Below are 17339 nucleotides of genomic sequence, written 5' to 3'. Positions count from 1 at the left end.
ACTCGAGCGGATAAGCTCTTCTTAGAAATTACGTTTACGATGCAACAGCGGTACGCGGAAAAGGGCGAATCAGTGTGGCCGGTCGCTGCGCGCTATTAGCCGATTCATTCGACCACGGGGTCCGGAAGAATACAGCCCTGGTCGCGATTCACGGGAATTCCGAGGAGCGAGATCTCTTGCGTGCAAAGTCCCTCTCTTTCTCCTCCTTCTCTCCCTCGGCTGTCCAAGATCTCTGCAGTCGCTTCAACTTTCATTTAAAAATACAATGGAGACCTTTTACCAGAATGACGCTTTCGTTTAAAGTAAGCCATATATATGTGCGTTGCTGTTTCTTTTTGCAATTTTTTGTCACGCGCTTCTTTTTAACTTCCTGGACGATATGCTAATTTCGGGCAAATTGCGGTTTTAACGGATTTAACTGGATGCTCTTAACGCGGGAAATACTATCTTCTTGAATCTTACATTTTTTAATTTGTCAGCAAACGGGGCTTATGTGTCCTCTTTTGTAATTTAGTCTACCGCACACGAGTACTTGAAAGTTGATCGCGAGTTTTGTATTCCGGTGGCTTCGAGTTGCAAGTTACATTATTTACATAGGATCAAGGGAAAGAGACGACGACACGTGTATCTATATTCTATAGGGCTGAGGAAATAAATGCGCTAATAGTGGACGAGCGATACTGTTATGGTTTGTTTGACCTAAATATAGACGTCTGCAGCATCCATCTTAGCAACAGATGGGTAAACTGACAGCGGGATCTGGAATGCTGTTCGAGAGATAGATGGCTGAGCCGAAGGATTGAGTAATATTAAAGATGCTTCGAGTAATATAAAACTACAGTGAACACTGCCGTCGTTTTATATTACTTTTACTTCGGATCCACAAAATAAATCACGCTTTCGCGTCTATAGATCATCCACCGGGATTAGTCGTACGCTTAGTCCCCTACATTCTTGTGTCCCCCTGGACACATAGCCTCGATGGACGATGGAGGATAATGACGTTCTCATCGGCGAATCAACGTTGCTCCGAGCGAGCCGAAAGGTCGCGCACACGCGAGCATAAATGAGCAACGCACAGGTCGAGAGAGAGAGAGAGACAGAGAAAGAGAGAGAGAGAGAGAAAGACAGAGAGAGAGAGAGAGAGAGAGAGAGAGAGAGAGAGAGAGAGAGAGAGAGAGAGAGAGAGAGAGAGAGAGAGAGAGAGAGAAGATGAGGCATACTCTCGCTAATTACCTGATATCTTCCAAGGCCCTGTCCATGTCTACTCCCGGAAATCGTAACGGTCGCAACGACTTTGGACAACGTTCGAGGCGAAATCCGACCGACGCACGGCGAAATAATTAGGCCACGGCGGAATTGCAGCGCGATAGTGACGGCGGCAACGGCGGCGGCGGCGTGCTTTAGGCGACGATTACCCCTGCAGGTTCGAAGGGTACCCGTGCATCGGCGGGCCCCTAATAGCTGGGGATATTATCAAGTAGCTACCTACCTAGGGCCACGATCACGAGGCTCGGTAGCCCCGGCACAGTACAGATTGAAATCCACCCCTTCGACTTCTTTGTTCTCATTGTTATCGCCGCTCGCGCGCGGCACGAAGCCGCTCGAGACCGTCCCCCGCGCGCTCGCGCGCGAGCGTTGGTAGTTATTAATGCAGCGTGGCTCGGGCAACTTTGAAAAATGGCCAACGGCCGCCGATGATTCAGAGTTTTGCGCGGTGGGACCAGTCGTAGCCGCGTCGTGTCGACGTACGGTCTTGAGGAATATACGCCGCGAAACAGGTGCGCGTTCGCACAGGAACGGCGCAACTCGCCAACGCCTGGCCTACGTCGGAAGAGCAGAAAGAGACGCGGAAAGAGACGGAGGATCGTTGATCGATCAGTGGAATGCATTAGTCGACGACGAAAAAAAAGGCTTAAATGTGCAGCCGGTCGCTTGTGTCGCGGGCTATAACAATACGTTCTGTCGTCGCTTGCGCTTTTCCCTTCGCTGCCATGCGCCGTCATCGTCGGCGGGAAATTTTGCCCGCTATCGTATCTATAAAACCTTATGTTTTCGCGATTCGCAGTGTCGTTTACAGATTTTTAAATATCACATGTACTGAAATTATTTTTTATGTCAATAAATGTTACACGCTTCGAGCGAAAATTTTATGCATACTTACAGTCCCGAGAAACATACAAAGATCGTGCTCTCAGGTAATCCTGGAAACATTAGCCATTATTGGCACCCCCTCCCTCCCCCTCCCTTCACCGCAAGAAATCTATATTCTCCGAATCGCGAGGCGTGAGTTTGCAATATTTTTTCATACTCTTGCGTCCACCCCCGACAGCCGATACAACCGATTGACGGTTGTGCGCGCTTTTCGCACTCCCCGCGCGTTCCCTGTTGCCAATATATCACTCACGCTCTACTTATTTAGTCCCGATAGTGTAAAAGTTCCCATACAATTTTCCAACACGCCGTCACATTCGCGCGCGCGGTCATTCACGACATGTTCTCTCGTATCTCAGAGAGAACTTCTCGGAAGTCACCTTAAGAACGGGGAACGTACAGGCTGACTCAGTAAGGCACTCCGAGAGAAACTTCGCTCTCTCTCTCTCCGGTACGTATTTAATGCGATTCAAAGCCGACTTTTCCTCGACGAAACACGACACCTCGGCAGGATCCAAGGATTTCTTCGTAATTAACCCTTGCGTGAGAACCTCGCTTAAGCAAGCTTCTCTGCCGCTTCTTTCAAGGAGAGGACCTTTCCGCCAGAGTGGAATATCTTTCTTGGAGCGCCCCGTATTTTTCCAAAGGCGCACGTCCCAATATATACTTGCCATTGGCGCATCTCGTCTGTCTAAAATCAATAAGACTCCGCAGATTGTTATTTATACCAGAACCGCTGGTACAGTATTCCGTTTGAAGTCTTTCTCTCTTGGTATTATCCTGCGCGAGCGGTTAAGAGGGGGGAAAGGGCGACCATGCAGAGGGTGAGCGGAGCGGAAAGGGAGAGAAAGAGAGAGAGAGAGAGAGAGAGAGAGAGAGAGAGAGGGCGCAGTTAAAAGGGCGGGAGAGGGCAGGCAGAGCATAGTGTAGGAAACGACGGATTACAAGAAGCGTCTCGGGCGCCTCTAAGCTCGGTAATGCGAAGACGGGAGAACGAGGGGGGTTCTTTGATAAATACGAAATGTACCATTCGAGTTTGTTATGGTCCCCGCAATCCACTATTTACGACGTTTTCTTTGAACTACTGGGATAAAGACGCGCCTGTATCCGGCTAATCGATGCGGTTGCTGCTTAAATTGCGAATCCGCGAGGAGAAGAAAAAGGTACAAACACAGCGAAGAAAGTGTCGCCTCTTTGCGCGCGTAAATTATTTTTCCATCTATCGCTATTTGACCCTTTCTATACAAACGATAGTTATGTGATCGAGTCAAACGACTTTTTTCGGAACTATTATTGTTGGACCAGTATTTGTTTATCATTGGCGAGCGACGACACTTCGCGATAGGTGGGAGGTGATTTTCGAAGAGGCAGATTTCGGGCGCTTGCGCGACGAGTGCTTAGTATAGTCTCGAGTCAGCGGGCGACCGACACAAATACCGAGACGCGTAGTACGCGTGTCGATGTGTTATTTTGCATATCTTATTGGAAAGCTGGAATATTTTGTGGACTCTGTTGATATATTTAATCGAGCTCTCTCTCTCTCTCTCTCTCTCTCTCTCTCTCTCTCTCTCTCTCTCTCTCTCTCTCTCTCTCTCTCTCTCTAGTTTCTTTTTTTCTTTCTTTTTCGTTGGTATAGCGTTAATTAACACACGTTTCTTTGATCGTATGCGAGTGTCAGTGTTAGTGCACAAGTGGACTACGGAACAATCAAGAATGCTAGAGTGGGAAACTAGGACAGAGCACACAAAGGTGAGTAGCGCAACATATCAAATCTTTTCGTTTTTGTAAAGTCATTATATATGTGTAAAATTTGTGTATTATTGTACGGGACGTTTCCGATTTAATGAACGTTGAACAAATCCGCCGAAAAGAAAGAAATGTCCGAGTTAAAATTGAAAATACTCTAGGTCATTCATAATCCACGACCGTTCAATAAATAATAATTATAGGCTCATAAATCTTTGGTTATTTGCCAATCTGTGCTGTGATTTCGCACACGAGATATCGATTTAATTAGCTGAACGACAGTCTATAAATGTGAATCTGCAGTTAATTATGCTCTCGATTAAAGACCGCAAATAACTTACAGCTACGAGTATCCACCCAAGTCGCATAAATATCGATACTTGTTAACTCTGATAATGCTTTCTAAATTACAAGTTCCATTTATAAGTCTGTCTCTTTTACACTTAAATTTAGCCTCGTTGTACCGAATCCAAATTAAAATCTCCGTGCTAATTACATTTTGATTGCAGAAAACGGTGTGATCAACGTTTACGATTTCAAATAAAAGAGAAGATGGTCCTTTTGTGCTTAACGTAATGTCTTCTCTTAGTTTCGTTTCAGCCCTTGTGGTAGAGATATCGGTCGCTCGATATATTACTCGTGGCAGCCAATCGATCATTGATCCGAGATTAGGAGATTATGCTTCTTGAGGATTAAGAATTCTTGCACGATCCTTTTTCAATCATTGAATCGGGTGAATTGAATTTCTTCGTAAAGTCTCGACCCGCTCGCGCGCGATTTTCCCGTAAGTAAATAGCGATCCATTTTCTGGGAGAAATTTCTTTCCCTTCGAAGAAACGTGAAATTAAAGACAATAGAACGCGATATCTCGATTCAAGCAGACCTAGATTCAAATAACGGCGATCGCGACTCGGTCGGCGGCTACAATCAGGCAAACACTGTGTTCAACAAATGCACGGAAAGATAATGAGACACGCATGAATAATCATTTTTCTCGACCACGTTCGCGAGTGTGGTAACATAAATTCCACGAAATGCAGTCTGCATGCATATAAGTATCAATATTCAATGATACACGATCCCCTCCTCCACCTATATGATTATTTTAATTTTAATTTGAAAATCAATCTCACCGCCAGTAAATGAAAACCAAACTTAACCATCGCAAAAGAAATTCTCGTACATACACGCGTCGAAAGTTTGATTTCTGATTGCATATCCGAAAATATAATTATGAATAATTATTAATCAGTGAAATATTGATATTGTGCCGAAGTGAATGTGCAGCAATATAAATAGAAAGAGGAGAGCCATGCAACGATTCGCTCGCGCGTAATTTGGAGCGCCGAAGGTCAGTCGACCTTGACGCGAGTAATAATAACATATGTGTAGGTTTATGTCCGATTACGGATTCTAAACGTAGTTCTAAAAACAGTTCTAAACGCAGAGGCGAAATATATTGTATCACGACGCGGTGCTATTTCCAACTTTTTCACGTCGAGCAAAACGATCGCGAGACGAATTTCGATGCTTATGCGTCCGCGACCCCATTATCTCGTCTCATCTCATCTCGAACCATCCATCGTGTTCTCGATTTGTTTACACCGGCTGTCTATTCTGTACTATTGTTACTAATCAGGAAAATTATCGTTTGTTACAGATCCAGAGCGCCAATAGATCCGTCCACAGCATAAATTGGTGAGTTTGAATTTCAGCACTCACAAAGAGTCATATTGTATGCACGCATAATTGTAAATCGCATTGATTTCCAACAGAAAGAATCGAAAATCATAATCCGGAAATGTCGTAGTAATTATCATTTTAAATGAAATTGTCTCATTTCAAGCTCATTTTAAGCGAAAATGTCATTCAACCGTTAAAATACTTATTAAAATAAGTTATTGAATATTCGATAGAATTTGGTGAGAAAATTTAACATTAGTCTGTCGATATCCTCTGACTGTGGCATTATCGTGAAACCTTAAGAAACCAAACGTCGCTTTGAGAATCAGTATCTGATCACTTGTGGTAATCAATAGTAGATGACAAATCTGTACGCATAATGTGTATACTTTGAGCAAGTGAAATCGTTACAATTGGCAAACTCTAATTACTCATAACTTAAAGATTGTCGCGATCTCGACGTTTCCGTCATTATGATTTTCGATAGAAATTAAGTGCCGCAGTAATTGAAATACTATTATTGAAATAATATTATTATATGCACCGAGATATTCGTCTGTGACAATTCTGGCGCATATCCCGCCAGCGGGAATTCTCTTTAAAGAAACGCTCTAATTAACATTTGATTGCAACGTTACCTTTTACTCGTCCATTTCTTTTACACCGCGCGTACGAACGGACAGTGATGAAGTATTAAGCACTGTCGTGCGTAGCAAGATTTATCATTTTCGTAAAAAGACAGCGCGGAATTCCCCGTATCGTACTCGCCGCATGGTCGCACGGGGCTGCAAAAGGGTTAATAACGGCAGCGTCGAGCTCTGTATGTACATTGCTTCTTGTTATCGTCAGAAATACATTTTCGTCGCGAAGCGCACGCAACCGGCTCATTTGGCGGGCGCGATTCTCAGTTTTATCCGTTCAACGCACCGTGTGATATTCCGCTCCGCTATTTTGCGGCAATTAGCCGGCCACTTTTACACCGCCGAAACACCTCGGACAAGCGCGTGATGCGCAAATTTATAATTAACGGACGATCGATCGCGCGCACTCGCTTTGTCGCCGCCCGGTAACCGCGCGACGAAATTATCGTTTAATCATTCTAACATAAATTATAAATATTCATGCAAACTTTATCATCGTTCAGCGTTTCGCGTAATTTACATGACGTCACACAGCACGCAGTTTCTCAGGCAAAACGGCAGAAATTGTTGAAATGCGCGGGAGCGACTTTCTGGCCGAACTCGTGAGATTAGATATTCCGCAGCATGTACGCGGCATGATTGTCTCAACGGAAGAATACAGAACACTCTGCAGCGGAAACGAATGATTAGACCTTGAGACTCACCCGTTTAAAATGAAAAATAGAAGTGCTTGCTTCGAGTTGAGGAGGTACGAGTCGAAAGATTTTATCTCAAGACTCAAACATACAACTGGCTGCTCGTTCGCATCCCATTTTCATGACTGACCGCCGCTGTTTTCTTCGTTTACGAGCGAGCGTCTATTTACGTTTTGTCTGACGCGAATAACGTCCGAATTTATAATAAAAACGCATGGTCGCGATTCGCGTCGAGTCAAAGTCAAGCCGGCGACGTACGTCCACCGGTCAATTTCGTACGCGCTACTAAACGTGTTGCTTTAGTCGGAATTCCGGGAGAGTTACATGCACTCTGCGATCACCCTCGAGCCTTCCAGCCGCGCTCGCTTGGAAAATTTGCATGCAAGTTCTTTTTTGCGCCACCGGAACCGCCGCGCGCGGCCGAGTGCATTCTGTGGCGCGCGCTCGCTCGCGCACGCACACCCGCGCGCGCGCGCGACACCGACGATCAATCATTTCCCAGAATCGCGAATGCATCGCAGGATTTGATAATTTCCTGTTCCCTTCTTTTTGTCTTTTTCGGCGACGTACGTGACAGGAATTAGATTATTAATTGCGGTTTTGCATTCGATGTCGTGGTCGGGCCGCTTGACGTCGCGACGTGACGCATTTTTCAGGAAAATCCTACGCGCGCCTTCTTACAACGTCGTAGAACTTGATTATTTTCAATACATAAATAAATAAATAAGAACGCACGAGAAAATTTATATGATATATTTGTCCGAGACACTCGAGTGGAAAAATCAGGCGGCCGATATGTAGAAAACGTCGTTTCTCGTCGTTTATTTAGAAGGCGCGTGCCTTATATGAAATGCTCAGCTTTAATACTTCCTCTTAATCTTCCTCAATAATCCTTCAAAGTCCTCAGTAATCTTGAGAAATTCACGATTGTGGCTGGTTTCACGTCTTGATTATTTGATTAGCTGCGTTGAAAGCGTCCGAAACTGATCCTGCAAGTATTCTCTGGTCGAATCGATAACCAGCAAAGAATTACCCGAGACGAGATAAATCGTATTTGAGATTTATCGAGTCGATAAGTCCGATAACCTTGTTACACAAGGTTACAATACAAGACGAGGAGCGATAATGATGGTTGCTGAAAAAAATACGAGCGCACGTGAAATATATTGTATTTTACAACGGTAGAAAAAGGCGTCAATTCCACGCGCTTCGCATCCATCTGCCCACGTTACGCGGGAGCGAGCATTATTTTCGCGATCGACGACCATTCGGAAATTAGCGACGAAGAAAGCCCTTTGAAGGCTCTCACTTTACAAAGCCGTGTAATCCGCACGGGGCGATTCGGTACGCCAGGCTCCTTGCCTCCGTCGTTATCGCTATCGAGCTTTTCAGCGAGTTTTACATTCGTTTCATGACACTCTTCAAGTCTCACGAAAGCCCGGCAGCTGAGCACACGAGAGACCCGACGACGACGACGACGCACGTTATAATATCCGTCGCTACGTATACACATGCACGCACATGCGCCGGCGTGCTGGATAGACCGGGTATTAATTACGCCACGTCGAAAAACGTGTATCAAGATAATGTAATCCCACTTTCCGCAGAACGCGAGTGGAAATTGCCAAACAGAACGCGCGAGTCCGCCTGCGCAGAAATTAATGTACACGCGTAAAAATTAACGGCGTGCGAATAATCGCGTTGCCGGCAATAAACTCCGCGAAAAGAGCTATCGCGGTGAAATTTTACATTCACGGGATGTTAGTGAATTAGTGAAATGTGGAAAGCGTAAACCGTGTCTGCACACGCACGTGTGTATACGTATAACAGAGGTGGGCGGGGGGGAGAGGGGGGGGGGATACGACCCCGACCGTTTTGTCGTCAAATTAAATGTAAAAAATTAAATACTCCCCCTTATCAGCTTTAATCTATTTCACGCCCCCGAACGGGGGAGAACGGAGACGAGGGACGGGAGGGCTTTAAGTGACATTATCTCGCTGCAGCGACAGAATTATCATACCGAAAGGGCCGAGGTTCGCGGCGCTAATGAAATTGTTGAATGCCCTCTGAAACGGAATATCGCAGCGCATTTACAGGGATTACGTTTCGATCTTTAAGTGAAGTTCAGCGAACACGGAGCTCGCGGTACAGATTGCGAGTAATACAATCGCGCCGTTAGCCGCCCCCTCGCTCCATCGGCGCGGGAACGTCGCGCGAGTAGTCGCTCGACGAAACGATTTTCATTCTCGGAATGTCTTTTCTATCCTCGGTAGCCGGGGCAGCGCGTCCCGCTTACGCCGTCATAAAACCCGGCACGTCGTCTTCATTCCATTTAAAAGATTTGCTCGCGAAATGTGTGTCAGGCAAATATCCCGCTGTTGTCGAGCGAACATTTTTTCGCTGAATATACACGACGAGGGAGGAGTGGGGGGGGGGTAGCTAGATTCCTAGGCGCGCGCGCGTGTCCGCCGATATATCACAAATATTCCGGGACTTATCGAACGCACGAGCGTACGTTTATTTATACGCGTTAGCTTGTCCCGCTGAAACCATTTTTTTATTGCTCGTTTAATCCGGTGCTCGGTATAAATATTATGAAGGCTCGAATAAACTCGTTTTGTCGAGTGAATCGTTATCGCGCTTTGATAAATAGAGTCGATAATTGCGTGAAATATATTCACGGGTTCCCTCTTTCCCTTCTACCGTTTGCGCTAGGCTTTTCAACGGGTTCCACTCGGTACGCGGCCGCTTAGAGGTTCACGGAAAATAAATAACGTTTATTCCGCCGGTGCGAGTTTTCAGAACAACAACGTGCGTTTCATCATTCCCGCGGATCCGCCGAAAGCAATCGTAGAGCGTGTTTTAGCGACGCGTCCTGTATCTGAAAATCCTAACACCGTGTCTCCCCCCGCGCGAATGCATTGTCATGCATTTCGTATCGTCGCGCGCGAGGGCTTATGCGAAAATTACATTATCTCGGGCATTTTTCAAAGGATACACGGAGAATACACGGGTAAAACAGATGGATGGCTCGGAGTATTCGTCTTGTCAGATACACGTGTGAAATGTGAATATTATTGTTACCTCCGTTGTAACAGCAGAACGACGAACGACGAGCGACAAGCGAGTTTTTCGGTGCGCCCGCGCCGCCGCGGAATCGGAGGCGCTGGCGGAGGCGGAAATCGAAGCTCCGCCGAAGCTCATCGACTTGTCGCCGGCGATTTCCTCCGGTGCAGCAAGCACGCATCTAACGCTTTCGGCTCGAGCGTTCGCGCAAAGCGCGCTAACGAAGCGGTAATAACATCCAATGAGAACCGCGAGTTATCGGTTTCGGCATCGGGATCGGCTTCCTCGTCGAGCCGCCGAGCGTGTGTGTCGAGCGAAGAGGCGTAAACGCGCGCGCCGGGCGACATCTCCGACACATTCAGATAAATCCAGATGGACACGGCGGATAGCGTGCACGCGATTATCGATCGGATTTCACGTCCTCGGCGAGACTTCACGGACCTGTTTATCTCTCGCATTTAAATCGCCGGCAAAGAGGATCGTTAGCGCGCGGCCCTCGCGTATAATTGATACGACGTAGCGCGCATACGGTATATAGTTGGCGCGGTCTTCTCCCTTCCTCCTCCTCTTTCCCTCTCTCTTTCTCTCTCTCTCTCTCTCTCTCTCTCTCTCTCTCTCTCTCTCTCTCTCTCTCTCTCTCTCTCTCTCACTCGATGTTCGTCTAATTAACTAATCGTCGCGGGGATCTTATCGATCTAATTCCGCATGCGACAGTCGGCCGCCGTCCGGTCGGCTGGCTGGAATCGCGAGTATCGGCCGGTAAAATCGCCGCCGCCGCCGCCGCCGTCGCCGTCGCGGAGAGGAGCGACGTTTCTTTTCGTGCCGCGCGCGTTGCCCCGAGAGAGAACCCGTTATCAAAGCGGCGTTTTGTATCGGTTTCCGCCTCAATGGACGTCAAACTGGTTTGTTCGCGCGGTTGCAGTAGCGTCGCGGAAGACTGTTAACGACTGAGGTAGGCAGAGAGAAAAAGAGAGGGGAAAAGAGGGAGAGATACATCCGTGAGATACCAGGCGAAGTAGAAAGATGGCTTCCAGAATTAAATCTACGTATTTTCGGGGGAGGATCGATACACCATTCTGCCTCGTCTTGCGGAAAGATCTCTGAAACGATAGGAATCTCGAAGATCAAGTCGGCGCTTTTTAATTTCGTTGCTTGTGTGACTTTGTCGAGTTTGCTATAAAAGAGGGCGAGTTTGCCATAAAAGAGGGCGAGAGAGAGAGAGAGAGAGAGAGAGAGAGAGAGAGAGAAAGAAAGAGGATATCAATCATCCTCGCGCGCAGACGAGTTGGCGACTGATCGTCACGGCGGGACAGCTGGTGTGCGTTGGGCGAGAGGGGAGAGGGGATCGCGCAGCGCGCAAAAACGCGCTTCTGATATTCCAATAAACCGGGAAACGGCGCGCGGCGCGCGGTGTTCCGTTTACGCGAACGAAAGAGGAGAGGAGCGACAGAGGCTGCGGTAAAAAGAGACGGGGGAAGAAAAGGAGGAAAAAAATCACGAGAGGAAGCGAGGGGAGGGCGCAAGAAAACGGGACGCACGTGACTCAGCGGCGTAAAGCACCTCCGTGAATTCGACATAAATTTCCGGGGCGTTCCACGTGTTTTCACGGCGATAGCATCCGCCGCCGGCGACTCTGGCGATCGTCTTCTGGGTGCGCGATAGCTACGTAACCATGTACGTGTGTGGGTGTCTGGTGGACGAGGCAGCGGCGGCGGCGGCGGCGGCGGCGACGGCGACAAGGGTGTAGGGAAGAGGGGGGGTTGGAGAAGGGGCACCGGGGGTGCTGGACGGAAGAGGTGCTCGAGGTGCCACCACGGCGCGGCAGGAGCAAAGAGACATGAATATGTATGCACCGGGTGGCAGCCGAGCGCTAAGATACGAGCACTATCGCGCTTATTCATGCGTCTTTTAATATTTAACCCGCCGGTTTACCTGCCCCTTCGCGCGCACATTACTTTTCTAATGCGCCCTGCGCCCTCGTGCCGCCCCCGCCAAATCCTAAATTTCGTTGTAAAACGGGCGCACGGACGACGGGAAGACACCCGCGCGCGAAGGATCACATCCCTCCCTCCTGTGCGTCCCGCACAGGAATAGTGAAATTAATCGCGCGCTTTATATCGCGATATCGTTACACGTGTATCGAGAATCGACCTATTCCTTGCATCTCCCGTACGATCGAATACGTTTCGTCGAATCGCGGAGTCGCGTCTCCCGCCGAGGCTCCGCGTTTTTCCCTCCCGGATAACTTTCAACCCGATCGGATTGAAATACAAAGATATCATCCCGCATTCATATCATTCTGCGCGATTACGCCATGGCTGACGATTTAACAAGCGCGAGCGAGCGAGCGAGCCGTGTGCAGCTGCCGCGTGAGAGACTGTCTTTCGCATGAATTTATCACTGAGGATAATTTACATAAATCATCGTTGGAACGCGCGTATCTCACCGAAACGTTGTAATTACTTGAAAATGACGTCTTCGCCTCTCGCGGGACGAGAGAGAGAGAGGAGGAAGAGAGAGAGAGAGAGAGAGAGAGGGAGAGAGAGAGGAAGAGGGAGATTCCTGGCCGGCGCCTTTGCGACGCGACGCGTCGGCTCTTTCGTTATGCCGAACGCGCAAACGGTGGTGCGCAAAGGCCGCGGCGGGTAACATCGTTGACCCGTGATTAGTAACGGCGGGCAAGAAACGTACAGGCGATCCTAATCAGTCGTCACGCCTGTGCGTACGTAACGACGTCGTTATCGGCGTCTCTGTATGCTCTTGAGCCACACACACCGCGTTGTCGCTCCCCCGCGCTCCTGTCCTTGCATACGCACGTACGTCATACAGCTTACTCTCTCTCTCTCTCTCTCTCTCTCTTTCTCTCTCTCTCCCTCTCTCTCTCTCTCTCTCTCTCCCTCCCTCTCTCTCTATTACTCTTTTGACAATGATTACGGTCGTTTGTCGACACGGAGATTGCTTCGTCACCCGCTCGCAGCGAGCGAGAGCGTGTTTGACAGCGCTTTAGTCGTGTCTCTTTTGAGCCGCGCGCGAGAGAGCTCGACAGGAAGCGACGTGCGAGGAGAGAAACTCGCGCGAGAACAAGTTGAGAATAGAGAGGCCCTCAGGTAAGGTCGTTAGATCGGGATAAACGCCGAACAAAAGTTACATGCCTCAAGCGTATCTGCCGCCGCGCGAGTCTGTGTGACTGAGAAAAAGAGAGAGGGAGAGAGAGAGAGAGAGAGAGAGAGGGGGGAGAGTGAGTGAGGGAAGGAAGGGGGAGAGAGTGAGTTGAAAAATATTGACGCAATAATTCGCGACGCGCCGAGGCGCGCGCGTAGGTTTACTTTTGAGAGAGGAGGCGAAAACGGGCGCATTGCTGTTGCCGTTGCCGTTGCCGTTGCTGTTGCACGCCGTGTCGGCCACGACACACACGGCTTAAGATACACTCGCATTTCCATATGCGCGAGATGTATAATATTCGTCGGACGCGCGCGCGCTCGCGCGTCTCTCTGGTAGCTGCCCTCTGGAAGGTGCCGCAGTTAGTCGCGCGCGAGCGCGAGTTGAGGCAAAAAGTTGAACGGTAATGCCACCGTTCTTCTCGGGCGTTCGCTCAAACTTGAGACCGGTTTCTTTTCATCTCTCGTTTTCATACGTGTTGTGTAAATATTTGTGTTGCTGTTTTTAAATGAGTTCTTCGTGTACCAGATTTAATTATGCAAGTTACAGGATAATAACTCCCGGCTGTGCCGGCTCTTCAGAGCTAAGCATAATTGCGCGATACTCGGCAGATCGCGCGAAAGTATCGTCAAATTGTGCTATTATTCTCATTAACGGACTGCTAACCTTTTCGCTTTATCAGCGTATGATTTACCTGTGCATGCTCGTGCATGCTCGGCACACAGCCACACACGCGCGCGCGCGTATGTGATGTGTATACGCTCTGCATCACCCCGATGTCGCATCGCGATGCTTGCACAGCGCGTTGCAGCGGGACGCTAAACAATGCTGCGGTGCTTCGACAACGAGCGCGTGTCCGTTTCTGCTCTCGTACGTTATGTGCGGATTAACGCGTATTCGTGCCCGAGAAAACGGGGGGGAAAAACGGAAGAGAGAGAGAGAGCGGATCATCGCGCATCGTCAGGCTCGCGCATCACGCTCGCGCCGCGCTCGCGCCGCGAGCATCCTCGATTACGTGTAGCAACCGTGTACCGTAAATCGGAAGTATAATAAAAAAAAAGCACCGATCTCTCCGAAGCGCCCGCTTCCCGTGCAGAGCAAAAAAGTTTCGAGCGAACGAGAGATCCAAAGGTCTTTGAAGAGAATACGCATCACAAATAAACGCGACGACGGACGTCCGCTCGTACATCCCGGCAGTCGAGTGAGCCGTGCGAAAGGGAGAACGGTGTTTGCCAGGACGCGCGATTGTCCGAGGGCGACATGAGCCTTTCAGCCAACCCTGCGAAGATGCGCGACGCGTGACTGCCGCAAAACGCAGGCACCCGCTGCATGGTTGCGCCGCGATGCGGTGGAGATCGTGTGTGACAAGCTAACCGCGCGCACGCGCGCGCGCGCGCGCGCGCGCGCGCGAGCGAGCGAGCGAGCGTGCGTGTGACCGTATGCGCTGTGGGCAGGACAATGTTTTCATTAACTGAATACATGGCGCAGCGAGTCGGCGGCCCGTTCAACATCGTTATACCGACAAATAAAGGACGCGGAAGGAGCTTTTCGAAATTTCCGGGCGAAATCCACGCGGGAAAATCCGGCGGCGCCCCGTGTTCGCGTATAATTGAATTGTTCTCCTCTTGCCTTTCTCGCGGGACCGCGCGCGTGTGTGTCGAGAATTTTCGCTTGATTACCTAGCCGGTAAGAAGATTTTCAAGATGGTTGGAACACACTCTTCTACGTGTGTGTGCGTAAGGAACTTTTACACTTTCCACGTTGACGTAAAAGTAATTCGATATTTTTCCACGCGAGATCTCGACGTGAAAATCAACCGGTGTTCGACTGAATTTGTGCTCGAGATCGAACCCGAGGAAAGTATCTATCATTGGAGTAAAATTGGAGAGTGGATAAACTCCAGAGACGTTATCGGTCTTATCATCGACGATAATCGATAACTGGAAAAAAGTCAGCCGCGAAAATAGAAACGCGCCGGTTTTTTCGCACATACACGCACTTTTTGCACACAGCTACCGCCGATCACGACGCTCTACGTGAAACGGCGTCCCACGCTTTTAACCTTCGACGGTGTGTCATGCGCGGTGTGCTTATCGTTTATCGTCTCGACACACATGTAACCAAATACTTGCGCGTGCACAAACCAGCCCGATACCGCGTACGCGAAATCCTCGCGATCACGTTTCTGCTTTTTAATAAACCGCGTCCGAGCACGCGCCGGCTCGGCAAACTAAGACGCGAACGTGCTGCTCCGACGACGCGCCGCGTTATCAGGCGGCTCGCGCCTCGGCACTCCGCAGCATGCGGAAAGTAATTATGTTTTCTCGGTGTAAAAATAAAATATTGCGCCCCATTGTCGAGACGTGTTCCTTTAACGCGGCGAGTAATCGCGTGTGCGCGACTGAAACAACTGAAACTTGTACATACATAATTATTCCCCGGAGGGTATAAATGTGCGTGTTGGTTTGGGGATAGAGAGAGAGAGAGAGAGAGAGAGAGAGAGAGAGAGAGAGAGAGAGAGAGAGAGAGGGACAGAGAATTTCGAAATCTATTTTATAGAGAGTGTACACTGCACAATTATAATGCATTGTAATAATACACATACACGTACGCGTGATATGCGCGCGGTATTGTTCGGTGAGCGCGGTTGATTTCGTTTCGACATGCATCATGAATCATCATTTAACGTGAAAAATAATAAATCGCTCGATTCCTGTCATTGTCCAACGCGAACGTTTCACCTTTCTTGTACGCCGGGCATTTCATGATAGAGACGCGCGCGACAACGCTTGCAGGAAGACAGGAGAACCGTATAAAGCGGCCTTAAGGTCTCGGCGACGAATTTATACGACCGACGGCCAGCCGCAACTCGGGGACCGCAAATTTCCGACTGCGAATAAAAACGCGGGAAAAGTGGAGCATGCAAATATATTCAGGCGAACGCGCGCAATCCCTAAAAGTTTTGCGCATCGGACCGTCGGCGGCGAGGGGCGGCGGAGGAGAGGCGACGACGACGGCGGAGGGGTAGGCTGGGTTGCCGGGGGATGGAAAAACGACGGACATGTATATGCACGGGTAAATTAAATATACATGCTGTGCAAATAAGACCGTCTGGCGACTCGTTTTATCGTCTTCCCTCGCTCCAGTCAGCTTCTCGCTCTGGTCTGGTCAGCGTCGCAACGCCCGCCGCGCCGTAGAGATACCGCCGCAGGTGTCATGAGCGAAAATTGCATTCGGTGTTAGCGGAACAGCTTGTCACTTTGTCGCGTAATATTCCAAGTACAGTCGATCATCGAGCAACGTGTTTTGCTTTTCGTCGGAGAATTTTCACGAGTTACGCAAAAAATTCGCAAAATTTAATAATCCTCTAGGAATGGTTGAAAAAGTCAAACTTACAGCCGCGTTGGTTCGTTATTATTTTCATTGATTGATTCGGGGGGAATTTTTCCAATGATTGGGAGAAGGACGATATATGTTAGCTTCCGAGCGACTTAACGTTGCCCGGTGGTTTCACGACGCGATAATGACCCCGCAGAATTTCAGCCGACGCAAGTCTGAATGCGTCCAGCATCGTAATTTGTAATAGTCATTAGAGGGATCTCGACCCCTCGTATCGCGTTAGAGGCAGAGATCCTAACCGAAGAACGTCGCAAGTGGGGTGCACGTTGATTGGATGAAAGTATACTTGGCCAATCGTGTTCTGTCTCTCGAGTTGTGCATCTAGATTCTATCTGCGAACTGCGAATGTGCCCGCTCCCCCGAAATCGTCGATGTCAATCGCTCATTATGGGATCGTGTAACCGCGACGTGCGCGTGAAAAGGGAATACGCGCACAATAGCATTTACTTGGCGTTTGGTTACCCGAAAGCCTAAATCCTCAGAGAGCGAGCTAGCGTGCGACAGCATCGCGATAAAGCGTGTGTGTCTCTGCAAGCTGGAGAGCCGATCTTTTCTTTCTCATACCTGAAAACAAAAAAGAATTATTTTTCGCTGCGTGAACAGAGCATTTCTCATTATAAAAATCTTAACAACTAATTCTTTTGCTCGAACCGTGTCATTGACGAATAATTCTCCAACAATCGTTTTGACATTGCAGGTCGACAGTACAACTGTTGCACGTTAAAGCGCCAAAGTCACACAAATTTGTAATAATCGGAGCGCGTTCCAGGTGGTAAAAATTGAATTATTTATACAT

At 48.7% G+C, this 17339-nt stretch overlaps 1 protein-coding gene and 1 long non-coding RNA gene across 3 annotated transcripts in view; one reads left to right on the top strand and one right to left on the bottom strand.

Annotated features, from left to right (window-relative positions):
• LOC112588628 (uncharacterized) overlaps window positions 1-5598 on the top strand; it is a 32208-nt gene extending 26610 nt beyond the window's left edge. The window contains exon 4 of the long non-coding RNA XR_003112966.1: window positions 5561-5598. This is a non-coding gene — a long non-coding RNA (uncharacterized LOC112588628). The remainder of the gene's footprint in view (window positions 1-5560) is intronic.
• The window catches only part of LOC105191890 (latrophilin Cirl), a 501575-nt gene that overhangs the window by 415969 nt on the left and 68267 nt on the right, over window positions 1-17339 (bottom strand). The window lies entirely within an intron of this gene.

Source organism: Harpegnathos saltator, unplaced genomic scaffold (assembly GCF_003227715.2).
Source record: "Harpegnathos saltator strain DR-91 unplaced genomic scaffold, Hsal_v8.6 scaffold255, whole genome shotgun sequence".
Classification (NCBI taxonomy): Eukaryota; Metazoa; Arthropoda; class Insecta; order Hymenoptera; family Formicidae; genus Harpegnathos; species Harpegnathos saltator.
The sequence above is the reverse complement of the archived record's forward strand: the minus strand, read 5'-3'. Positions and strand labels throughout refer to the sequence as shown.